The sequence below is a fragment of the Miniopterus natalensis genome, chromosome 1 (assembly GCF_054644295.1).
Source record: "Miniopterus natalensis isolate mMinNat1 chromosome 1, mMinNat1.hap1, whole genome shotgun sequence".
Classification (NCBI taxonomy): domain Eukaryota; kingdom Metazoa; phylum Chordata; class Mammalia; order Chiroptera; family Miniopteridae; genus Miniopterus; species Miniopterus natalensis.
Genome location: NC_142081.1, coordinates 93,955,882 through 93,970,168, shown reverse-complemented (window position 1 = coordinate 93,970,168; position 14,287 = coordinate 93,955,882).

Sequence of the window (14,287 nt, the reverse complement as noted above, 5' to 3'; positions counted from 1 at the left end):
TAGGGTTATATTGAGGGCTAGGGTTAGAGATCCGGTTAGGGTTACGATTGGACCTAGGGTTAGGGTTATGTTGAGGACCTGGGTTAGAGATCCGGTTAGGGTTATGATTGGACCTAGGGTTAGGGTTATGTTGAGAGCTAGGCTTAGAGATCCGGTTAGGGTTAAGATTGGACCTAGGGTTAGGGTTATGTTGAGAGCTAGAGTGAGAGATCCGGTTAGGGTTACGATTGGACCTAGGGTTAGGGTTATGTTGATGGCTAGGGTTAGAGAGACGGTCAGGGTTACGATTGGACCTAGGGTTAGGGTTATGTTGAGGGCTAGGTTTAGAGATCTGGTTAGGGTTACAATTGTATCTAGGGTTAGTGTTATGTTCAGGGCTAGGGTTAGAGATCCGGTTAGGGTTACGATTGGACCTAGGGTTAGGGTTTTGTTGATGGCTAGGGTTAGAGAGACGGTTAGGGTTACGATTGGACCTAGGGTTAGGGTTTTCTTGATCGCTAGGGTTACAGACTCAGTTAGGGTTACCATTGGACCTAGGGTTAAGGTTATGATAAGGGCTAGTGTTAGAGATCTGGTTAGGGTTACAATTGGACATAGGGTTAGGGTTAAGTTCAGAGCTAGGGTTAGAGATCCGGTTAGGGATACGATTGGACCTATGGTTAGGGTTATGTTGAGGACTAGTGTTAGAGATCCGGTTAGGGTAACGATTGGACCTAGGGTTAGGGTTCTGTTGAGGGCTAGGTTTAGAGAGACGTTTAGGGTGACGATTGGACCTAGGGTTAGGGTTATGTTCAGGGCTAGGGTTAGAGATCCGGTTAGCGTTACGATTGGACCTAGGGTTAGGGTTTTGTTGATGGCTAGGGTTAGAGAGACGGTTAGGGTTACGATTGGACCTAGGGTTAGGGTTTTGTTGATGGCTAGGGTTACAGAGTCAGTTAGGGTTACGATTGGACCTAGGGTTAAGGTTATGATGAGGGCTAGTGTTAGAGATCTGGTTAGGGTTACAATTGGACCTAGGGTTAGGGTTAAGTTCAGAGCTAGCGTTAGAGATCCGGTTAGGGTTACGATTGGACCTAGGGATAGGGTTATGATGAGGGCTAGGGTTAGAGAGACGGTTAGCGTTACGATTGGTCCTAGGGTTAGGGTTATGTTGAGGGCTAGCGTTAAAGAGACGGTGAGGGTTACGATTGGACCTAGGGTTAGGGTTATGTTGAGGGCTACGGTTAGAGAGACGGTTAGGGTTACTATTGGTCCTAGGGTTAGGGTTATGTTGAGGGCTAGGGTTAGAGATCTGGTTAGGGTTACAATTGGACCTAGGGTTAGGGTTATGTTCAGGTCTAGGGTTAGAGATCCGGTTAGGGTTACGATTGGGCCTAGGGTTAGGGTTCTGTTGAGGGCTAGGTTTAGAGAGACGGTTAGGGTTTTGATTGGACCTAGGGTTAGGGTTATGTTGAGGGCTAGGGTTAGAGAGACGGTTAGGGTTACAATTGGTCCTAGGGTTAGGGTTATGTTGAGGGCTAGCGTTAGAGAGACGGTTAGGGTTACGATTCGACCTAGGGTTAGGGTTATGTTCAGGGCTAGGTATTAGAGATCCGGTTAGGGTTACGATTGCACCTAGGGTTAGGGCTATGTTGAGGGCTAGGGTTAGAGAGACGGTTAGGGTTACGATTGGACCTAGGGTTAGGACTTTGTTGATGGCTAGGGTTAGAGATATGATGAGGATTACAATTGGACCTAGGGTTAGGGTTATGTTCAGGACCTGGGTTAGAGATCCGGTTAGGGTTACGATTGAACCTTGGGTTAGGGTTTTGTTGAGGGCTAGGGTTAGAGAGACGGTTAGGGTTACGATTGGACCTAGGGTTAGGGTTATGTTGATGGCTAGGGTTAGAGAGACGGTCAGGGTTACGATTGGACCTAGGGTTAGGGTTATGTTGAGGGCTAGGGTTAGAGATCTGGTTAGGGTTACAATTGTATCTAGGGTTAGTGTTATGTTCAGGGCTAGGGTTAGAGATCCGGTTAGGGTTACGATTGGACCTAGGGTTAGGGTTTTGTTGATGGCTAGGGTTAGAGAGACGGTTAGGGTTACGATTGGACCTAGGGTTAGGGTTTTCTTGATGGCTAGGGTTACAGACTCAGTTAGGGTTACCATTGGACCTAGGGTTAATGTTATGATAAGGGCTAGTGTTAGAGATCTGGTTAGGGTTACAATTGGACATAGGGTTAGGGTTAAGTTCAGAGCTAGGGTTAGAGATCCGGTTAGGGATACGATTGGACCTATGGTTAGGGTTATGTTGAGGACTAGTGTTAGAGATCCGGTTAGGGTAACGATTGGACCTAGGGTTAGGGTTCTGTTGAGGGCTAGGTTTAGAGAGACGTTTAGGGTGACGATTGGACCTAGGGTTAGGGTTATGTTCAGGGCTAGGGTTAGAGATCCGGTTAGGGTTACGATTGGACCTAGGGTTAGGGTTTTGTTGATGGCTAGGGTTAGAGAGACGGTTAGGGTTACGATTGGACCTAGGGTTAGGGTTTTGTTGATGGCTAGGGTTACAGAGTCAGTTAGGGTTACGATTGGACCTAGGGTTAAGGTTAGATGAGGGCTAGTGTTAGAGATCTGGTTAGGGTTACAATTGGACCTAGGGTTAGGGTTAAGTTCAGAGCTAGCGTTAGAGATCCGGTTAGGGTTACGATTGGACCTAGGGATAGGGTTATGATGAGGGCTAGGGTTAGAGAGACGGTTAGCGTTACGATTGGTCCTAGGGTTAGGGTTATGTTGAGGGCTAGCGTTAAAGAGACGGTGAGGGTTACGATTGGACCTAGGGTTAGGGTTATGTTGAGGGCTAGGGTTAGAGATCTGGTTAGGGTTACAATTGGACCTAGGGTTAGGGTTATGTTGAGGGCTAGCGTTAGAGAGACGGTTAGGGTTACGATTGGTCCTAGGGTTAGGGTTATGTTGAGGGCTAGGGTTAGAGATCTGGTTAGGGTTACAATTGGACCTAGGGTTAGGGTTATGTTCAGGTCTAGGGTTAGAGATCCGGTTAGGGTTACGATTGGACCTAGGGTTAGGGTTCTGTTGAGGGCTAGGTTTAGAGAGACGGTTAGGGTTATGATTGGACCTAGGGTTAGGGTTATGTTGAGGGCTAGGGTTAGAGAGACGGTTAGGGTTACAATTGGTCCTAGGGTTAGGGTTATGTTGAGGGCTAGCGTTAGAGAGACGGTTAGGGTTACGATTCGACCTAGGGTTAGGGTTATGTTCAGGGCTAGGTATTAGAGATCCGGTTAGGGTTACGATTGCACCTAGGGTTAGGGCTATGTTGAGGGCTAGGGTTAGAGAGACGGTTAGGGTTACGATTGGACCTAGGGTTAGGACTTTGTTGAGGGCTAGGGTTAGAGATATGATGAGGATTACAATTGGACCTAGGGTTGGGGTTATGTTCAGGACCTGGGTTAGAGATCCGGTTAGGGTTACGATTGAACCTTGGGTTAGGGTTTTGTTGAGGGCTAGGGTTAGAGAGACGGTTAGGGTTACGATTGGACCTAGGGTTAGGGTTATGTTGAGGGCTAGGGTTAGAGAGACGGTTAGGGTTACTATTTGTCCTAGGGTTAGGGTTATGTTGAAGGCTAGCATTAGAGAGAGGGTTAGGGTTACGATTGGACCTAGGGTTAGGGTTATGTTGAGGGCTAGGGTTAGAGAGACAGTTAGGGTTACGATTCGACCTAGGGTTAGGGCTATGTTCAGGGCTAGGGTTAGAGATCCGGTTAGGGTTACGATTGGACCTAGGGTTAGGGTTAGTTGAGGGCGAGGGTTAGAGAAACGGTTAGGGTTACGATTGGACCTAGGGTTAGGGTTATCTTGAGGGCTAGGGTTAGAGATCTGGTTAGGGTTACAATTGGACCTAGGGTTAGGGTTTTGTTGAGGGCTAGGGTTAGAGAGACGGTTAGGGTTACTATTGGTCCTAGGGTTAGGGTTATGTTGAGGGCTAGCGTTAGAGAGAGGGTTAGGGTTACGATTCGACCTAGGGTTAGGGTTATGTTGAGGGCTAAGGTTAGAGAGACGGTTAGGGTTACGATTCGACCTAGGGTTAGGGTTATGTTCAGGGCTAGGGTTAGAGATCCGGTTAGGGTTACGATTGGACCTAGGGTTAGGGTTAGTTGAGGGCTACGGTTAGAGAGACGGTTAGGGTTACGATTGGACCTAGGGTTAGGGTTATGTTGAGGGCTAGGGTTAGCGATCTGTTTAGGGTTACAATTGGACCTAGGGTTAGGGTTATGTTCAGAGCTAGGGTTAAAGATTCGGTTAGGGTTACGTTTGGACCTAGGGTTAGGGTTACGTTGAGGACTAGGGTTAGAGATCCAGTTAGGGTAACGATTGGACCTAGGATTAGGGTTATGTTGAGGGCTAGGGTTAGAGAGACGGTTAGGGTTACGATTGGTCCTAGGGTTAGGGTTATGTTCAGGGCTAGGGTTAGAGATCCGGTTAGGGTTACGATTGGACCTAGGATTAGGGTTATGTTGAGGGCTAGGGTTAGAGAGACGGTTAGGGTTACGATTGGTCCTAGGGTTAGGGTTATGTTCAGGGCTAGGGTTAGAGATCCGGTTAGGGTTACGATTGGACCTAGGGTTAGGGTTATGTTGAGGACTATGGTTAGAGATCCGGTTAGAGTTACGATTGGACGTAGGGTTAGGGTTATGTTGAGGGCTAGGGTTAGAGAGACAGTTAGGGTTACGATTGGTCCTAGGGTTAGGGTTATGTTGAGGTCTAGCGTTATAGAGACGGTAGGGTTACGATTGGACCTAGGGTTAGGGTTATGTTGAGGGCTAGGGTGAGAGAGACGGTTAGGTTATGATTGGACCTAGGGTTAGGGTTATGTTGAGGGCTAGGGTTAGAGAGACGGTTAGGGTTACTGTTGGTCCTAGGGTTAGGGTTATGTTGAGGGCTAGCGTTAGAGAGACGGTGAGGGATACGATTGGGCTTAGGGTTGGGGTTATGTTGAGGGCTAGAGTGAGAGATCCGGTTAGGGTTACAATTGGACCTAGGGTTAGGGTTATGTTGAGATCTAGGCTTAGAGATCCGGTTAGGGTTAAGATTGGACCTAGGGTTAGGGTTATGTTGAGAGCTAGAGTGAGAGATCCGGTTAGGGTTACAATTGGACCTAGGGTTAGGGTTATGTTGATGGCTAGGGTTAGAGAGACGGTCAGGGTTACGATTGGACCTAGGGTTAGGGTTATGTTGAGGGCTAGGGTTAGAGATCTGGTTAGGGTTACAATTGTATCTAGGGTTAGGGTTATGTTCAGGGCTAGGGTTAGAGATCCGGTTAGGGTTACGATTGGACCTAGGGTTAGGGTTTTGTTGATGGCTAGGGTTAGAGAGACGGTTAGGGTTACGATTGGACCTAGGGTTAGGGTTATGTTGAGGACTAGGGTTAGAGATCCGGTTAAGGTAACGATTGGACCTAGGGTTAGGGTTCTGTTGAGGGCTAGGTTTAGAGAGACGGTTAGGGTTATGATTGGACCTAGGGTTAGGGTTATGTTGAGGGCTAGGGTTAGAGAGACGGTTAGGGTTACAATTGGTCCTAGGGTTAGGGTTATGTTGAGGGCTAGCGTTAGAGAGACGGTTAGGGTTACGATTCGACCTAGGGTTAGGGTTATGTTTAGGGCTAGGTATTAGAGATCCGGTTAGGGTTACGATTGCACCTAGGGTTAGGGCTATGTTGAGGGCTAGGGTTAGAGAGACGGTTAGCGTTACGATTGGACCTAGGGTTAGGGCTTTGTTGAGCGCTAGGGTTAGAGATATGGTGAGGATTACAATTGGACCTAGGGTTAGGGTTATGTTCAGGACCTGGGTTAGAGATCCGGTTAGGGTTACGATTGAACCTAGGGTTAGGGTTTTGTTGAGGGCTAGGGTTAGAGAGACGGTTAGGGTTACGATTGGACTTAGGGTTAGGGTTATGTTGAGGGCTAGGGTTAGAAAGACGGTTAGGGTTACTATCTGTCCTAGGGTTAGGGTTATGTTGAAGGGTAGCGTTAGAGAGAGGGTTAGGGTTACGATTGGACCTAGGGTTAGGGTTATGTTGAGGGCTAGGGTTAGAGAGACAGTTAGGGTTACGATTCGACCTAGGGTTAGGGCTATGTTCAGGGCTAGGGTTAGAGATCCGGTTAGGGTTACGATTGGACCTAGGGTTAGGGTTAGTTGAGGGAGAGGGTTAGAGAGACGGTTAGGGTTACGATTGGACCTAGGGTTAGGGTTATGTTGAGGGCTAGGGTTAGAGATCTGGTTAGGGTTACAATTGGACCTAGGGTTAGGGTTATGTTCAGGTCTAGGTTTAGAGATCCGGTTAGGGTTACGATTGGACCTAGGGTTAGGGCTTTGTTGAGGGCTACGGTTAGAGATATGGTGAGGATTACAATTGGACCTAGGGTTAGGGTTATGTTCAGAGCTAGTGTTAGAGATTCGGTTAGGGTTACGTTTGGACCTAGGATTAGGGTTACGTTGAGGACTAGGGTTAGAGATCCGGTTAGGGTAACGATTGGACCTAGGGTTAGGGTTCTGTTGAGGGCTAGGTTTAGAGAGACAGTTAGGGTTACGATTAGACCTAGGGTTAGGGTTATGTTGAGGGCTAGGTTTAGAGAGACTGTGAGGGTTACGATTGGACCTAGGGTTAGAGTTATGTTGAGGGCTAGGGTTAGAGAGACGGTTAGGGTTACGATTCGACCTAGGGTTAGGGTTGTGTTCAGGGCTAGGGTTAGAGATCCGGTTAGGGTTACGATTGGACCTAGGGTTAGGGTTATGTTGAGGGCTAGGGTTAGAGAGACGGTTAGGGTTACGATTGTTCCTAGGGTTAGGGTTATGTTCAGGGCTAGGGTTAGAGATCCGGTTAGGGTTACGATTGGACCTAGGGTTAGGGTTATGTTGAGGACTATGGTTAGAGATCCGGTTAGAGTTACGATTGGACGTAGGGTTAGGGTTATGTTGAGGGCTAGGGTTAGAGAGACAGTTAGGGTTACGATTGGTCCTAGGGTTAGGGTTATGTTGAGGTCTAGCGTTATAGAGACGGTAGGGTTACGATTAGACCTAGGGTTAGGGTTATGTTGAGGGCTAGGGTTAGAGAGACGGTTAGGTTACGATTGGACCTAGGGTTAGGGTTATGTTGAGGGCTAGGGTTAGAGAGACGGTTAGGGTTACTGTTGGTCCTAGGGTTAGGGTTATGTTGAGGGCTAGCGTTAGAGAGACGGTTACGGTTACGATTGAACCTAGGGTTAGTGTTATGTTGAGGGCTAGGGTTAGAGATCTGGTTAGGGTTACCATTGGACCTAGGGTTAGGGTTATGTTCAGGGCTAGGGTTAGAGATACGGTAAGGGTTACGATTGGACCTAGGGTTAGGGTTTTGTTGATGGCTAGGGTTAGAGAGACGGTTAGGGTTACGATTGGACCTAGGGTTAGGGTTATGTTGAGGGCTAGCGGTAGAGAGACGGTTACGGTTACGATTGAACCTAGGGTTAGTGTTATGTTGAGGGCTAGGGTTAGAGATCTGGTTAGGGTTACCATTGGACCTAGGGTTAGGGTTATGTTCAGGGCTAGGGTTAGAGATACGGTAAGGGTTACGATTGGACCTAGGGTTAGGGTTTTGTTGATGGCTAGGGTTAGAGAGACGGTTAGGGTTACGATTGGACCTAGGGTTAGGGTTTTCTTGATGGCTAGGGTTACAGAGTCAGTTAGGGTTACGATTGGACCTAGGGTTAAGGTTATGATGAGGGCTAGTGTTAGAGATCTGGTTAGGGTTACAATTGGACATAGGGTTTGGGTTAAGTTCAGAGCTAGGGTTAGAGATCCGGTTAGGGTTACGATTGGAGCTAGGGTTAGGGTTATGTTAGGGACTAGTGTTAGAGATCCGGTTAGGGTAACGATTGTACCTAGGGTTAGGGTTCTGTTGAGGGCTAGGTTTAGAGAGACGGTTAGGGTGACGATTGGACCTAGGGTTAGGGTTATGTTCAGGGCTAGGGTTAGAGATCCGGTTAGGGTTACGATTGGACCTAGGGTTAGGGTTTTGTTGATGGCTAGGGTTAGAGAGACGGTTAGGGTTACGATTGGACCTAGGGTTAGGGTTTTGTTGATGGCTAGGGTTACACAGTCAGTTAGGGTTACGTTTGGACCTAGGGTTAAGGTTATGATGAGGGCTAGTGTTAGAGATCTGGTTAGGGTTACAATTGGACCTAGGGTTAGGGTTAAGTTCAGAGCTAGGGTTAGAGATCCGGTTAGGGTTACGATTGGACCTAGGGATAGGGTTATGATGAGGGCTAGGGTTAGAGAGACGGTTAGCGTTACGATTGGTCCTAGGGTTAGGGTTATGTTGAGGGCTAGCGTTAAAGAGACGGTGAGGGTTACGATTGGACCTAGGGTTAGGGTTATGTTGAGGGCTACGGTTAGAGAGACGGTTAGGGTTACTATTGGTCCTAGGGTTAGGGTTATGTTGAGGGCTAGGGTTAGAGATCTGGTTAGGGTTACAATTGGACCTAGGGTTAGGGTTATGTTCAGGTCTAGGGTTAGAGATCCGGTTAGGGTTACGATTGGACCTAGGGTTAGGGTTTTGTTGATGGCTAGGGTTAGAGAGACGGTTAGGGTTACGATTGGACCTAGGGTTAGGGTTTTGTTGATGGCTAGGGTTAGAGAGACGGTTAGGGTTACGATTGGAACTAGGGATAGGGTTATGATGAGGGCTAGGGTTAGAGAGACGGTTAGCGTTACGATTGGTCCTAGGGTTAGGGTCATGTTGAGGGCTAGCGTTAAAGAGACGGTGAGGGTTACGATTGGACCTAGGGTTAGTGTTATGTTGAGGGCTACGGTTAGAGAGACGGTTAGGGTTACTATTGGTCCTAGGGTTAGGGTTATGTTGAGGGCTAGGGTTAGAGATCTGGTTAGGGTTACAATTGGACCTAGGGTTAGGGTTATGTTCAGGGCTAGGGTTAGAGATCCGGTTAGGGTTACGATTGGACCTAGGGTTAGGGTTAGTTGAGGGCGAGGGTTAGAGAGACGGTTAGGGTTACGATTGGACCTAGGGTTAGGGTTTTGTTGATGGCTAGGGTTAGAGAGACGGTTAGGGTTACGATAGGACCTAGAGTTACGGTTATGTTGAGGGCTAGGGTTAGTGATCTGGTTAGGGTTACAATTGGACCTAGGGTTAGGGTTATGTTCAGAGCTAGGGTTAGAGATCCGGTTAGGGTTACGATTGGACCTAGGGTTAGGGTTATTTTGAGGACTAGGGTTAGAGATCCGGTTAAGGTAACGATTGGACCTAGGGTTAGGGTTCTGTTGAGGGCTAGGTTTAGAGAGACGGTTAGGGTTATGATTGGACCTAGGGTTAGGGTTATGTTGAGGGCTAGGGTTAGAGAAACGGTTAGGGTTACAATTGGTCCTAGGGTTAGGGTTATGTTGAGGGCTAGCGTTAGAGAGACGGTTAGGGTTACTTTTCGACCTAGGGTTAGGGTTATGTTTAGGGCTAGGTATTAGAGATCCGGTTAGGGTTACGATTGCACCTAGGGTTAGGGCTATGTTGAGGGCTAGGGTTAGAGAGACGGTTAGCGTTACGATTGGACCTAGGGTTAGGGCTTTGTTGAGGGCTAGGGTTAGAGATATGGTGAGGATTACAATTGGACCTAGGGTTAGGGTTATGTTCAGGACCTGGGTTAGAGATCCGGTTAGGGTTACGATTGAACCTAGGGTTAGGGTTTTGTTGAGGGCTAGGGTTAGAGAGACGGTTAGGGTTACGATTGGACCTAGGGTTAGGGTTATGTTGAGGGCTAGGGTTAGAGAGACGGTTAGGGTTACTATCTGTCCTAGGGTTAGGGTTATGTTGAAGGGTAGCGTTAGAGAGAGGGTTAGGGTTACGATTGGACCTAGGGTTAGGGTTATGTTGAGGGCTAGGGTTAGAGAGACAGTTAGGGTTACGATTCGACCTAGGGTTAGGGCTATGTTCAGGGCTAGGGTTAGAGATCCGGTTAGGGTTACGATTGGACCTAGGGTTAGGGTTAGTTGAGGGAGAGGGTTAGAGAGACGGTTAGGGTTACGATTGGACCTAGGGTTAGGGTTATGTTGAGGGCTAGGGTTAGAGATCTGGTTAGGGTTACAATTGGACCTAGGGTTAGGGTTATGTTCAGGTCTAGGTTTAGAGATCCGGTTAGGGTTACGATTGGACCTAGGGTTAGGGCTTTGTTGAGGGCTACGGTTAGAGATATGGTGAGGATTACAATTGGACCTAGGGTTAGGGTTATGTTCAGGACCTGGGTTAGAGATCCGGTTAGGGTTACGATTGAACCTAGGGTTAGGGTTATGTTGAGGGCTAGGGTTAGAGAGACGGTTAGGGTTACGATTGGACCTAGGGTTAGGGTTATTTGAGGGCTAGGGTTAGAGAGACGGTTAGGGTTACTATTGGTCCTAGGGTTAGGGTTATGTTGAGGGCTAGCATTAGAGAGAGGGTTAGGGTTACGATTCGACCTAGGGTTAGGGTTATGTTGAGGGCTAGGGTTAGAGAGACGGTTAGGGTTACGATTCGACCTAGGGTTAGGGTTATGTTCAGGGCTAGGGTTAGAGATCCGGTTAGGGTTACGATTGGACCTAGGGTTAGGGTTAGTTGAGGGCTACGGTTAGAGAGACGGTTAGGGTTACGATAGGACCTAGGGTTAGGGTTATGTTGAGGGCTAGGGTTAGCGATCTGTTTAGGGTTACAATTGGACCTAGGGTTAGGGTTATGTTCAGAGCTAGGGTTAGAGATTCGGTTAGGGTTACGTTTGGACCTAGGATTAGGGTTACGTTGAGGACTAGGGTTAGAGATCCGGTTAGGGTAACGATTGGACCTAGGGTTAGGGTTCTGTTGAGGGCTAGGTTTAGAGAGACAGTTAGGGTTACGATTAGACCTAGGGTTAGGGTTATGTTGAGGGCTAGGTTTAGAGAGACTGTGAGGGTTACGATTGGACCTAGGGTTAGAGTTATGTTGAGGGCTAGGGTTAGAGAGACGGTTAGGGTTACGATTCGACCTAGGGTTAGGGTTGTGTTCAGGGCTAGGGTTAGAGATCCGGTTAGGGTTACGATTGGACCTAGGGTTAGGGTTATGTTGAGGGCTAGGGTTAGAGAGACGGTTAGGGTTACGATTGTTCCTAGGGTTAGGGTTATGTTCAGGGCTAGGGTTAGAGATCCGGTTAGGGTTACGATTGGACCTAGGGTTAGGGTTATGTTGAGGACTATGTTTAGAGATCCGGTTAGAGTTACGATTGGACGTAGGGTTAGGGTTATGTTGAGGGCTAGGGTTAGAGAGACAGTTAGGGTTACGATTGGTCCTAGGGTTAGGGTTATGTTGAGGTCTAGCGTTATAGAGACGGTAGGGTTACGATTAGACCTAGGGTTAGGGTTATGTTGAGGGCTAGGGTTAGAGAGACGGTTAGGTTACGATTGGACCTAGGGTTAGGGTTATGTTGAGGGCTAGGGTTAGAGAGACGGTTAGGGTTACTGTTGGTCCTAGGGTTAGGGTTATGTTGAGGGCTAGCGTTAGAGAGACGGTTACGGTTACGATTGAACCTAGGGTTAGTGTTATGTTGAGGGCTAGGGTTAGAGATCTGGTTAGGGTTACCATTGGACCTAGGGTTAGGGTTATGTTCAGGGCTAGGGTTAGAGATACGGTAAGGGTTACGATTGGACCTAGGGTTAGGGTTTTGTTGATGGCTAGGGATAGAGAGACGGTTAGGGTTACGATTGGACCTAGGGTTAGGGTTATTTTCAGTTCTAGGGTTAGAGATCCGGTTAGGGTTACGATTGGACCTAGGGTTAGGGTTATGTTGAGGGCTAGGGTTACAGAGTCAGTTAGGGTTACGATTGGACCTAGGGTTAGGGTTATGATGAGGGCTAGGGTTAGAGATCTGGTTAGGGTTACAATTGGACCTAGGGTTAGGGTTAAGTTCAGAGCTAGGGTTAGAGACCCGGTTAGGGTTACGATTGGACCTAGGGTTAGGGTTATGTTGAAGACTAGGGTTAGAGATCCGGTTAGGGTAACGATTAGACCTAGGTTAGGGTTATGTTGAGGGCTAGGTTTAGAGAGACGGTTAGGGTTACGATGGGACCTAGGGATAGGGTTATGTTGAGGGGTAGGGTTAGAGAGACGGTTAGGGTTACGATTCGACCTAGGGTTAGGGTTATGTTGAGGGCTAGGGTTAGAGATCTGCTTAGGGTTATAATTGGACCTAGGGTTAGGGTTATGTTCAGGGCTAGGGTTAGAGATCCGGTTAGGGTTACGATTGGACCTAGGGTTAGGGTTATGTTGAGGACTATGGTTAGAGATCCGGTTAGGGTTACGATTGGACGTAGGGTTAGGGTTATGTTGAGGGCTAGGGTTAGAGAGACGGTTAGGGTTACGATTGGTCCTAGGGTTAGGGTTATGTTGAGGGCTAGGGTTAGAGAGACGGTAGGGTTACGATTGGACCTAGGGTTAGGGTTACGTTGAGGGCTAGGGTTAGAGAGACGGTTAGGGTTACGATCGGACCTAGGGTTAGGGTTATGTTGAGGGCTAGGGTTAGAGAGACGGTTAGGGTTACTATTGGTCCTAGGGTTAGGGTTATGTGGAGGGCTAGAGTTAGAGAGAGGGTTAGGGTTACGATTGGACCTAGAGTTAGGGTTATGTTGAGGGCTAGGGTTAAAGATCTGGTTAGGGATACAATTGGACCTAGGGTTAGGGTTATGTTGAAGACTAGGGTTAGACATCCGGTTAGGGTAACGATTGGACCTAGGGTTAGGGTTCTGTTGAAGGCTAGGTTTAGAGAGACGGTTAGGGTTATGATTGGACCTAGGGTTAGGGTTTTGTTGAGGGCTAGGGTTAGAGAGACTGTTAGGGTTACGATTGGTCCTAGGGTTAGGGTTATGTTGAGGGCTAGCGTTAGAGAGACGGTTATGGTTACGATTGGACCTAGGGTTAGGGTTATGTTGAGGGCTAGGGTTAAGAGACGGTTAGGGTTACGATTCGACCTAGGGTTAGGGTTATGTTGAGGGCTAGGGTTAGAGATCTGGTTAGGGTTACAATTGGACCTAGGGTTAGGGTTATGTTGAGGACCTGGGTTAGAGATCCGGTTAGGGTTATGATTGGACCTAGGGTTAGGGTTATGTTGAGGACTAGGGTTAGAGATCCGGTTAGGGTTACGATTGGACGTAGGGTTAGGGTAATGTTGAGGGCTAGGGTTAGAGAGACGGTTAGGGTTACGATTGGTCCTAGGGTTAGGGTTATGTTGAGGGCTAGGGTTAGAGAGACGGTAGGGTTACGATTGGACCTAGGGTTAGGGTTACGTTGAGGGCTAGGGTTAGAGAGACGGTTAGGGTTACGATCGGACCTAGGGTTAGGGTTATGTTGAGGGCTAGGGTTAGAGAAACGGTTAGGGTTACTATTGGTCCTAGGGTTAGGGTTATGTGGAGGTCTAGAGTTAGAGAGAGGGTTAGGGTTACGATTGGACCTAGGGTTAGGGTTATGTTGAGGGCTAGGGTTAAAGATCTGGTTAGGGTTACAATTGGACCTAGGGTTAGGGTTATGTTGAAGACTAGGGTTAGAGATCCGGTTAGGGTAACGATTGGACCTAGGGTTAGGGTTCTGTTGAAGGCTAGGTTTAAAGAGACGGTTAGGGTTATGATTGGACCTAGGGTTAGGGTTTTGTTGAGGGCTAGGGTTAGAGAGACGGTTAGGGTTACGATTGGTCCTAGGGTTAGGGTTATGTTGAGGGCTAGCGTTAGAAAGACGGTTATGGTTACGATTGGACCTAGGGTTAGGGTTATGTTGAGGGCTAGGGTTAGAGAGACGGTTAGGGTTACGATTCGACCTAGGGTTAGGGTTATTTTGAGGGCTAGGGTTAGAGAGACGGTTAGGGTTACGATTGTACCTAGGGTTAGGGTTATGTTGAGGGCTAGGGTTAGAGATCTGGTTAGGGTTACAATTGGACCTAGGGTTAGGGTTATGTTGAGGACCTGGGTTAGAGATCCGGTTAGGGTTATGATTGGACCTAGGGTTAGGGTTATGTTGAGGACTAGGGTTAGAGATCCGGTTAGGGTTACGATTGGACGTAGGGTTAGGGTTATGTTGAGGGCTAGGGTTAGAGAGATGATTAGGGTTATGATTGGACCTAGGGTTAGGGTTATGTTGAGGACTAGGGTTAGAGATCCGGTTAGGGTTACGTTTGGACCTAGGGTTAGGGTTACGTTGAGGACTAGCGTTAGAGATCCGGTTAGGGTAACGATTGGACCTAGGGTTAGGGTTCTGTTGAGGGCTAG